General features: G+C 41.9%; 1 pseudogene; it reads left to right on the top strand.

Annotated features, from left to right (window-relative positions):
* Positions 1-1,681: 1,681 nt before the first annotated feature.
* On the top strand, positions 1,682-11,371 carry LOC141134694 (nodal homolog 2-A-like; annotated as a pseudogene).
* Positions 11,372-11,789: the final 418 nt, after the last annotated feature.

The raw sequence follows: 11,789 nt of genomic DNA, 5'->3' as shown, positions 1-11,789 counted from the left end.
TTTTTTTAAATTTTTGGTTCGGGGTTCCCCTGTGGGGGAATCCCATGCCATTTTTATCAGTGAACTTTTATATGTATTGCCGGACCGACAATTCATTATAGCCGACACTAGTGCTAGCACTTTTAAATTACTTTTTTTTCCCTTTAGAAATGTCATTTTGCTGTCAGACTGTTCTAAACATGGGAAACATGCGCCACTTTACAGGCATACTATAGACACCCCCCAGGTACAAAATTTAAAGGAATATTTCACTTTTATTGTTTCACTTTAAGCTTTATTAAAATCACTGCTCCCGAAAAACCGTCCATTTTTAAAACTTTTTTTGCATTGATACATGTCCCCTGGGGCAGGACCCGGGTCCCCAAACACTTTTTATGACAATAACTTGCATATTAACCTTTAAAATTAGCACTTTTGATTACTCCCATAGACAATTCACTATAGCCGACAATTCACTATAGCCGCCATTACATCATGACTTTTTTTTCCCTTTACAAATTTCATTTTGCTGTCAGACTATTCTAAACACGGGAAAAAAGCACCACTTTACATGCATACTATAGACACCCCCCAGGTACACAATTTAAAGGTATATTTCACTTTTATTGTTTCACTTTAAGCTTTATTAAAATCACTGCTCCCAAAAAACGGCCATTTTTAAAACTTTTTTTGGATTGATACATGGGGCAGGACCCAGGTCCCCAAACACTTTTTATGACAATAACTTGCATATAAACCTTTAAAATTAGCACTTTTGATTTCTCTCATAGACTTTAAAGGGTGTTCCGTGACTTTCGAATTTGCCGCGAACACCCCAAATTGTTCGCTATTCGGCGAACAGGCGAACAGCCAATGTTTGAGTCGAACTCATGTTCGACCCGAACATAAAGCCCATCCCTACTCCCTGTATACCAGTCTTCTCCACAGCTCCCTCCCTGTATCCCACTCTCCTCCACAGCTGCCCCCCCTTACCTCACAAAGCAGGTAGAAGACAGAGGATGTGGCATGTCCGAGCAGAGGGCGGGAGGTGTTCAACTCTCCATTTAACAGACAGACGATTTGTTGCTAAGACCGCCCCTAACAACAAATCACAGGCATTTTAACTTGAAAAAATGTACAGCTCCCGCCTTCTGCTCAGACATTCTGTCTTCTGCCTGCTGGATGAAAGTGGCGGCGGGGGAAGGAGGAATCACACGGGAGAGGAGAGGACACCCGGGCAGGCTGTTCTACAGGTTCACTGTCTCCTGCACATGCACTCCTGCCCCCTCACTCCCTCTAGCAGCGATACTCTGCAGTCAGCATTGGACCTAGCAGTGCAGGAAGCTTAGTTTGCACCGCAGCATCGCCACCTCATATTTCTAAACAGAAGAAGGCGGGCCCAGTCATCTTGGAAGTGGCAGCACAAATGAAACACCTCACTGCTCACTCCTCACCACCGCATGTAGCCAGCATGGCGCTCCCTACTGATGTGCTCTCTAGGCCGGTGCCTACCTTGCCTATTGGTAGCGCTGGCCCTGCCTGAGAAATTACAAGTCAAGAGAGGGTGTAGGAAATCTGAGAGAAAAGGACCTGGCTGAATGCCATTCACTACCTCACAACCATCTCCATGGTACAGGGATTGCCAGCCTTTATGCAAGGAAACCAAAAAAAAAAATTCCTCTTCAACAATCTAACCAAGGATTAAGAACTGCAAGCAGTCTTGATGGACAAGCATACTCTTCAAATAAGATGTACTCACCATTTATGATGCAGCTCTATCAGAGTCTCATTATGGGGAATGACACAGGTCGGTCCAGCCTGGAGCATTCCACCCTTAAAGATTCAGATACTGTCTTAAGCCTTACTGCCAAAAGTAAGTACAGAACTATTGCCAACATTTTTTCCCATATAACATGCTGCTTTATTTATTACCTAAATGTAATGATAATTTGATTATTGATGGGCTAGATTATCTTCCATAGAGAAGGTCTTGAACTTTACTTTGATATGTCCTCTCTCAAGCAGTAATGAGATTCAATTGGCAGAGTTTAGGATTCAACTATCTCCTACAGAGAAAACACAAGATATGACTCTGTATATTTACCACAGTGAACAAGGTTCCAAGAGACTGCTTCTGCAGTCTTTTCAGATTGATTCATCTGAAACAATGGGTGACTCCTGGAAAGTGTTTAACCTCACTAAAATTTTTAATGCTTATCTCAACCTTCGTCAAAGTTCATATTATGATGATATCATGGGGGGGTGGAACCTCATCTTAGAAGGATCATGAGAACGGTTGCAGAGACATATCTACTGACAGAGTTGTATTGATGGTGTTCACAAAGGACAACACTTCTGCTAATGTCAACGGATATCCCAACCTCATCCAAACAGTGGAGTCTTCTAAATATGTGTTGTCACCAGAAGTAAAAAGTGAACATGGTATCAAAAGGCACAGGAAAAACTTTCGATCCAGAACCTAGGAGGATGGAAAACCCTTGTGTCAAAGGGTTGATTAGATGGTGGACTTTGAGAAGTTCGGGTGGGGAAATCTGATTATCTACCCGAAGAATTTCAATGCCTAGAGATGTGAAGGAGCCTGCCCTTAAGTGAGCCCTTCAAACCAACCAACCATGCTTACATTATGGTAAGTGTAATTTTTTTTCACTGATAACTGTCTTTGCCTTTTTCAAGTATTCTTTAATATTTGGTGCCATTCAGTATTTCGTAATAATGGGTGCTATTAGACGGACAGCATTGGAGGAATATTACATATTGCATGTAACTTTTATTATGGGTTTAGTGGTCTTTATGGATTATGTGAAATTTCCATTAATAGCTGTAAAAAAATTGTAATTAGGAATATATATAATTTAGCTTGTATCTATGCAGGCTGGAAGATAGTATCATCACACATATCTGTGAGAAGACCAGACAAGACAGGGCCCAGGCTTTTGTGTACAAACAATGGGATTCAAACCTCTTTGTTTTACACAAACTCACTTCAAAGGATCCCATGCTGGGATATGCAATGAAGGGAGGCCAATACTTAATTTCCCAGGAAAATTCGAGTCAATCTCTGGCTCACAAGGATTTGCATTAAAGGGGGCTGACTTAGGCAAAGTATAGGGAAGCTAACAATCAGAAGTCACGCTATGCCAGCCAGTGAGGCATCAGACTGTGTTGATGTACACAGACTGGATAGGAGGAAACTCGCTCTTTATGGTAGAGCACCCATCAGAATGTAACCTTGGTGAGAAATGGGTAATTAAGGGAAAGGTCTGCCCTTTTACTTGTAACTAAATATGTTTGTAGATTAATGTTTTAACCACTTGCCGACCGCCTCACGACGATATACGTTGGCAGAATGTCACGGGCAGGCAAAGTAACGTATGGGTACGTTACTTGCCTTCTGCAGGCAGGGGGTCAAATCGGACCCCCCCGGTGCCAGAGGTGGTCGGCATCTTTCCCCGAGCGATCAAAGGTGAGGGGGAGGCCATCCATTCATGGCCACACGCGATCGCTCCCAGCCAATGACATTCTTCCTCTGCCTCTGAAATGTAAACAGCGGCAGAGGAAGTGATGTCATCTCTCCTTGAGTCGGTCTTTTCCGTTCCGGCGCCGAGGAGAGAAGACATCAAGTAAGTGCACCAAACACTACACTAACAGTAGAACACTCTAGGCACACATTTCACCCCCCATCACCCCCCGATCACCCCCCTGTACCTCCTGTCACAGTGACACCAATAGCAGTTTTTTTTTCTGCTTACTGCATTGGTGTCAGTTTGTGACAGTTATAAGTGGTAGGACAGTTAGGGTTAGCCCCCTTTAGGTCTAGGATACCCCCCTAACCTCCCTAATAAAGGTTAACCCCTTGATCACCCCCCATCGCCAGTGTCAATAAGCGATCGTTTTTCTGATCGCTGTATTAGTGTCACAAGTGACGCTAGTTAGAGAGGTAAGTATTTAGGTTCGCCATCAGCGTTTTATAGCGTCAGGGACCCCCATATACTACCTAATAAATGTTTTAACACCTTGATTGCCCCCTAGTTAACCCTTTCACCAGTGATCAGCGCATAACTGTTACGGGTGACGCTGGTTAGTTAGTTTCTTTTTTATAGTGTCAGGGCACCCACCGTTTATTACCTAATAAAGGTTTAACCCCCTGATCGCCCGGCAGGTGATATAAGTTAAGTTTTTGGGTCAGATAGGGTCTGCGTCGCCCCAGGCAGTGCCAGTAGCGCTAACACCCACGCACGCAGCATACACCTCCCTTAGTGGTATAGTATCTGAACGGATCAATATCTGATCCGATCAGATCTATACTAGCGTCCCCAGCTGTTTAGGGTTCCCAAAATTGCAGTGTTAGCGGGATCAGCCCAGATAGCACCTGCGTTTTGCCCCTCAGCCCAGCCCAGCCCAGCCCACCCAAGTGCAGTATCAATCGATCACTGTCACTTACAAAACACTAAACACATATAACTGCAGTGTTCGCAGAGTCAGACCTGATCCCTGCAATCGCTAACAGTTTTTTTGGTAGCGTTTTGATACAGTCGCCAACAGGCAGGAGCTTTTTTACCTGTGAGTCTCACTAGTGTACCACTAAATTTAGAGCCCAAAATGGCAAATTGAAGGTACACTAGTGAAGAGGCCTACACGTTTCTGAGCATGACAGATAGTGAAGAGGAAGTCACTCATCTGTCAGATTCAGGCTCCGAATACGATCCTGTAGAGAACAGCAGCTCCATGACAGATAGCTCTGATGACAGAGTTGTGGTCCCTGCCAAGGTCAGGCGTTCCAGACCTCTACAAAATTCGGCCCCTCGTAAACCACTTCAACCAACGTTTTGCAGACTTGTTTACTCCCCATCAAGTTGTCTGCGTTGATGAGTACCTGATTAAGTTTTCTGGCTGCTTGTCATTCAAACAGTACCTTCCCAGCAAGCGTGCCAGATACGGGCGATAAGATGTATAAGCTCTGTGACAGGGCCACAGGCTATACATGTAGTTTTATGATTTATGAGGGAAAAGATAGTCACGTAGAGCCGACAAACTGCCCTGGCTACGCAGGAAGCGCTGGCAAGATTGTGTGGGACTTGGTGTCACCCTTATTCGGAAAGGGGTACCACTTGTACGTGGACAATTATTACACGAGCGTGCCACTTTTTAGTCACCTGTTTGATTATCAGATTGGAGCATGTGGCACTGTGCGACCTAATCGCCGGGGCTTTCCCCAGCGGCTTGTAGATTCCCGTCTTAGGCTGGGGGAGAGAGCCTGCTTGCAGTGTAATAATTTGTTCACTATGAAGTGGAAGGATAATAAGAATGTTTTCGTTCTTACCTCCCTTCATGCAGACACGACGGTCCAAATTCCTACGGTGACTGGTGTTGTGGAGAAACCCCTCTGTGTCCACAAATATAACCTTAACATGGGAGGGGTGGACCTCAACGACCAGTTTTTGGCGCCGTACCTAGTTGCCCATAAGGCCAGACGCTGGGACAAAAAAGTGTCTGTTTATTTATTTCAATTGGCTTTGCTGAACGCTCATGTGCTATACAGAGCTTCAGGATGGACTGGATCCTTCCTTAAATTCCAGGAAGAGATCATCAGAGCCCTTCTGTTTCCAGATGGTGCTCCACCTCACCTTCCCCAACCAAATGCAGTGAGCCGGCTGCATGAGAGGCATTTTCCTTATGTCCTCCCGAGTACCCCTACCCAACGAGCCCCCCAAAGAAGATGTCGTGTCTGCAGCAAACACGGATATAGGCGTGACACCCGCTATTATTGTCCCTCCTGTCCTGACAATCCTGGTCTTTGCATTGGTGAATGTTTTGAACGCTACCATACACTAGTTGAGTTTTAGCATAGGGTACAGCACTGCACAGACTAGGCATACTTTCACATGGTCTCCCAAGATGCCATCGCATTTTGAAAGACCCAAACCTGGTACCAGTTACAAAAGTTACAGTTGAAAAAAAAAGAGTAAAAAAAAAGTAAAAAAAAAAACACAAAAAAATATATGAAATAAAAAAAACATAAATAGTTGTTGTTTTATTGTTCTCTCTCTCTCTCTATTCTCTCTCTATTGTTCTGCTCTTTTTTACTGTATTCTATTCTGCAATATTTTATTGGTATTATGTTTTATCATGTTTGTTTTTCAGATATGCATTTTTTTAATACTTTACTGTTTACTGTGTTTTATTGTTAACCCTTTTTTGTTTTCAGGTACGCAATTCAGCTGCAGCGCGGATTTATTTATCTTGACAGCAACAGCATTTGCTCCCACGATACATAAAGCCGTTACTCCAGAGCTGTAGGAGGTGATTTCACCACCACAGTTACATACTTCAGCATATATGCTAAGGCATGGGGGCAGCAGGGGCGGAGGAGCGATTTGCTCCTACCTTTTGCGGGAGGATGCCCCCATGCTTCGGCATATATATATTTTAGGCAGAGGTTGCGTTAAAAAATGTTTTATTTTTTACAATTTTTTTAAAATTTGCTTTGCAGGTATGGTAAGTCTTACTGTTATACTGTAATGTTATTTTGTTTTATTGTCAACCATCATTTGCTTAGCAGGTATGCCATTCAGTTGCAGCACGGATTTGTTTATCTTAACAGCAACAGCGTTTACTCCCATGATACATAAAGCTGTGACTCCAGCGCTGTTGGAGGTGATTTAACCACCACAGTTACGTACTTCAGCATATATGCCGAAGCATGGGGGCAGCAGGGGCGGAGGAGAGATTTGCTCCTACCTTTTGTGTGAGGATGCCCCCATGCTTCGGCATATATATATTTTGCGTTAAATGTTTTATTTTTTTCTGTTTCTTTTGTATTTGCTTTGCAGGTATGGTAAGTCTTACTGTTTTACTGTCATGTTATTTTGTTTTATTGTTAACCATCATTTGCTTAGCAGGTACGCCATTCAGTTGCAGCGCGGATGTATTTATCTTGACAGCAACAGCGTTTGCTCCCACAATACATAAAGCCGTGACTCCAGCGCTGTAGGAGGTGATTTCACCACCACAGTTAAAAAAAGAGCATATATGCTGAAGCATGGGGGCAGCAGGGGCGGAGGAGCGATTTGCTCCTATCTTTTGGGGCGGATGCCCCCATGCTTCAGCATATATAAACAGTGCATGTATGCCCATCATTAGAAGTGGGTGGATGAAGGGAGGTATTCTAATGGTGGGCATACCCATGATCAATCTCTTTTTTTTCGTTCAGCCCACAGGCTGCATGAAAAAAAGTTTACAATACTGTATATGCCCAACAAGCACCAGCAACATACTGGTATGTTGCTGGACTTTGAGTGGCTATACCAGAATGATGCCTGCAGGTTTAGTTATCATCTTGGTATCATTCTTTTCAGCCAGTGGTCGGCTTTCATGTAAAAGCAATCCTAGCAGCTAATTAGCCTCTAGATTGCTTTTACAAGCAGTGGGAGGGAACGCCCCCCCTCCCACCGTCTTTCATGTTTTTCTCTGGCTCTCCTGTCCCAACAGGGAACCTGAGAATGCAGCCATTGATTCGGCCAGCTGACCATAGAGCTGATCAGAGACCAGAATGGCTCCAATCATCTCTATGGCCTAAGAAACCTGAAGCTACAAGCATTTTATGACTTAGATTTTGCCGGATGTAAACAGCGCCATTGGGAAATTGGGAAAGCATTTTATCACACCGATCTTGGTGTGGTCAGATGCTTTAAGGGCAGAGGAGAGATCTAGGGTCCAATTTTTTCAAAAAAGAGTACCTGTCACTACCTATTGCGATCATAGGGGATATTTACATTCCCTGAGATAACAATAAGAATGCTAAAAAAAAAAGCAAGCATCGGTCTGGCGTCAAATGTAAACAGCAATTGCACCATGCATGTGAGGTATCACCATGAAGGTCAGATCAAGGGCAGTAATTTTAGCAGTAGACCTCCTCTGTAAATCTAAAATGGTAACCTGTAAAGGCTTTTAAAAGCTTTTAAAAATGTATTTAGTTTGTCGCCACTGCACGTTTGTGTGCAATTTTAAAGCATGTCGTGTTTGGTATCCATGTACTCGGCCTAAGATCATCTTTTTTATTTCATCAAACATTTGGGAAATATAGTGTGTTTTAGTGCATTAAAATTTTAAAAAGTTTGTTTTTTCCCCAAAAAATGCGTTTGAAAAATCGCTGCGCAAATTCTGTGAAAAAAAAATGAAACACCCACCATTTTAATCTTTAGGACCTTTGCTTTAAAAAAAAATATAATGTCTTCAAGTGGTTAGAAGAGTGGGTGATGTGTGACATAAGCTTCTAAATGTTGTGCATAAAATGCCAGGACAGTTCAAACCCCCCCAAATTACCCCATTTTGGAAAGTAGACACCCCAAGATATTTTCTGAGAGGCATGTCGAGTCCGTGAAATATTTTATATTGTGACGCAAGTTGCGGGAAAAAGACCCTTTTCTTTTTTTTTGCACAAAGTTGTCACTAAATGATATATTGCTCAAACATGCCATGGGAATATGTGAAATTACACCCCAAAATACATTCTGTTTCTTCTCCTGAGTTCGGGGATACCACATGTGTGTGACTTTTTGGGAGCCTAGCTGCGTACTGGACACCAAAAACCAAGCACCGCCTTCAGGCTTTCTAAGGGTGTAAATTTTTGATTTCACTCTTCACTGCCTATGACAGTTTCGGAGGCCATGGAATGCCCAGATGGCACAAACCCCCCCAAATGACCCCATTTTGGAAAGTAGATACCCCAAGCTATCTGAGAGGTATGGTGAGTATTTTGCAGACCTCACTTTTTGTCACAAAGTTTTGAAAATTGAAAAAAGAAAAAAAATAGATTTTTTTTGTGTTTCTTCATTTTCAAAAACAAATGAGACCTGCAAAATACTCACCATGCCTCTCAGCAAATAGCTTGGGGTGTCTACTTTCCAAAATGGGGTAATTTGGGGGGGTGCCATCTGGGCATTTTATGGCCTTCAAAACTGTGATAGGTAGTGAGGAGTGAAATCAAAAATTTATGCCCTTAGAAATCCTGAAGGCGGTGCTTGGATTTCAGGGCCCCGTATGCGGCTAGGTTCCCAAAAAGTCCTACACATGTGGTATCCCCGTACTCAGGAGAATCAGCAGAATGTATTTTGGGGTGCAATTCCACATATGCCCATGGCCTGTGTGAGCAATATATCATTTAGTGACAACTTTGTGCAAAAAAAAAGTTTGTAATTTTCCTGCAACTTGTGTCAAAATAAAAAATATTCCATGGACTCAACATGCCTCTCAGCAAATAGCTTGGGGTGTCTACTTTCCAAAATGGGGTCATTTGGGGGGTTGTGCCATCTTGGCATTTTATGGCCTTCAAAACTGTGATAGGTAATGAGGAGTGAAATCAAACATTTACGCCCTTAGAAATCCTGAAGGCGGTGCTTGGATTTCGGGGCCCCGTACTTGGCTAGGCTCCCAAAAAGTCCCACACATGTGGTATCCCCAAACTCAGGAGAAGCAGCTAAATGTATTTTGGGGTGCAATTCCACATATAACCATGGCACGTGTGAGCAATATATCATTTAGTGACAACTTTTTGTAATTTTTTTTTATCATTATTCAATCACTTGAGTCAAAAAAATGTAATATTCAGTGGGCTCAACATGCCTCTCAGCAATTTCCTTGGGGTGTCTACTTTCCAAAATGGGGTCATTTGGGGGAGTTTTGTACTGGCCTGCCATTTTAGCACCTCAAGAAATGAGATAGGCAGTCATAAACTAAAAGCTGTGTAAATTCCACAAAATGTACCCTAGTTTGTAGACGCTATAGTTTTGCGCAAACCAATAAATATACGCTTATTGACATTTTTTTTACCAAAAACATGTGGCCTAATACATTTTGGCCTAAATGTACGACTAAAATTGAGTTTATTGGATTTTTTTTATAACAAAATGTAGAAAATATAATTTTTTTCTAAATTTTCCGTCTTTTTCCATTTATAGCACAAAAAATAAAAACTGCAGAGGTGATCAAATACCATCAAAAGAAAGCTCTATTTTGGGAAGAAAAGGACGCAAATTTTGTTTGGGTACAGCATTGCATGACCGCGCAATTGTCAGTTAAAGCAACGCAGTGCCAAATTGTAAAAAGTGCTCTGAACAGGAAGGGGGTAAATCCTTCCGGGCTGAAGTGGTTAAGGAATATACTCTGTATTCCTTCATGTAATTCTCTTATTTTAGCCTAATATTTTCTTCCTTGGTGTAGACTATAGATAGATTTTTTAGTATTAGATAGACTTTCAACTACTTACCGATAAATATTGTTATTGTGTTAAAGCTTTCACTCTTGGTTAAAGAACTCTCATTTAACCCACATCATATGTTTGAAATATTAAATCTTAAGTATAATAAACGGGTAACAGGATCCTTAGATGAGTGTCAACTAGCCTGACTCCTTAGGGCAGGCATGTCAAACCCCAAAAATGTGGAGTCCAAATCTGGATAAACTCTATAAAGGGCAGCATTTAATGGAATTTCTCTTATGCCGCGTACACACGATCGGACATTGATCGGACATTCCGACAACAAAATCCATGGATTTTTTCCGACGGATGTTGGCTCAAACTTGTCTTGCATACACACAGTCACACAAAGTTGCTCAGAAATTGCGAACATCATGAACGCGGTGGCGTACAACATGTACGACGAGCTGAGAAAAATGAAGTTTAATAGCCAGTGCTGCTCTTCTGCTTGATTCTGAGAATGCGTGGAACTTTGTGTGTCGGAATTGTGTACACAGGATCGGAATTTCCAACAACGGATTTTGTTGTTGGAAAATTTGAGAACCAGATCTGTGCAATGGAAATTCCGATGGAGAATGTCCGATGGAGCCTACACACGGTCGGAATGTCCGATAGAAGGCTTCCATCGAACATTTTCAGTCGGAAAATCCGACCGTGTGAATGGGGCATAACAGTTATGTTTAAGGATCAGCATGGCAATTAAAAAGCCTTGTTTTTTTAATGTAATTCACCTTACAGTAAACCAATGCTATGTTCAATTGTAATCCTCATATTGGCTGAGGGCCATAAGAAAGATGTAGATGAGATGCATGAAGTCCAACCAGTTTGACATGTCTACTTTAGAGGAATGTTAGATGTATCAATTGTATATTGCTGTGCTAAATATGTGGATTGTTTGATGTGTGCATCATCATTTTCTGGTAGATTTGTAAACTAACATATATCTATTTTTTTGTTTTACAGAGTTTGCTGAAGCTATTCAATTCAGATAAAGTTGAATGTGCCTCCTGTGCCCCAGTGAAAATGAGACCTTTGTCTATGCTGATGAATGACAATGGAGATGTGGTAATGAAACACCACAAAGATATGATTGTAGAAGAATGTGGATGTCATTGAGGAACTGCTAAAACATATGTCACAGGTATTGAAAAGATGCAAAGTAAGCAGTGACTTTAAAGGAATAATGGCACTTTGCAGTGTCTGGTGAAAGGCCTGCTGAACTCTCTGCTTTAAGGTAAAAAGAGTTCAAAAGCTAAAAACTGGAGCCAGAGGAAGAAAAGAAACTTCCATTGCTGGACAACATTATTGCCATGAACTGGAGATAAAACCTTTTTTATTGCCTAAAATGTATTTTGTAGTTTACAGTGCAGTCATTGTATGATTATTATCCATTAAAATATAATGAATAAAAGACATCTGTTTCATTTTCTTTATTGTTTGATAGCACTAATTGAGCAATGGGAATATGGAGCTGAAGCTTTCCAGTAGAGCCCCTAAAATGTTTTAGATAAGACTTGTGCAGAAAATGGTGGAT

Source organism: Aquarana catesbeiana, linkage group LG03 (assembly GCF_042186555.1).
Source record: "Aquarana catesbeiana isolate 2022-GZ linkage group LG03, ASM4218655v1, whole genome shotgun sequence".
Taxonomy (NCBI): Eukaryota; Metazoa; Chordata; class Amphibia; order Anura; family Ranidae; genus Aquarana; species Aquarana catesbeiana.
The sequence above is the reverse complement of the archived record's forward strand: the minus strand, read 5'-3'. Positions and strand labels throughout refer to the sequence as shown.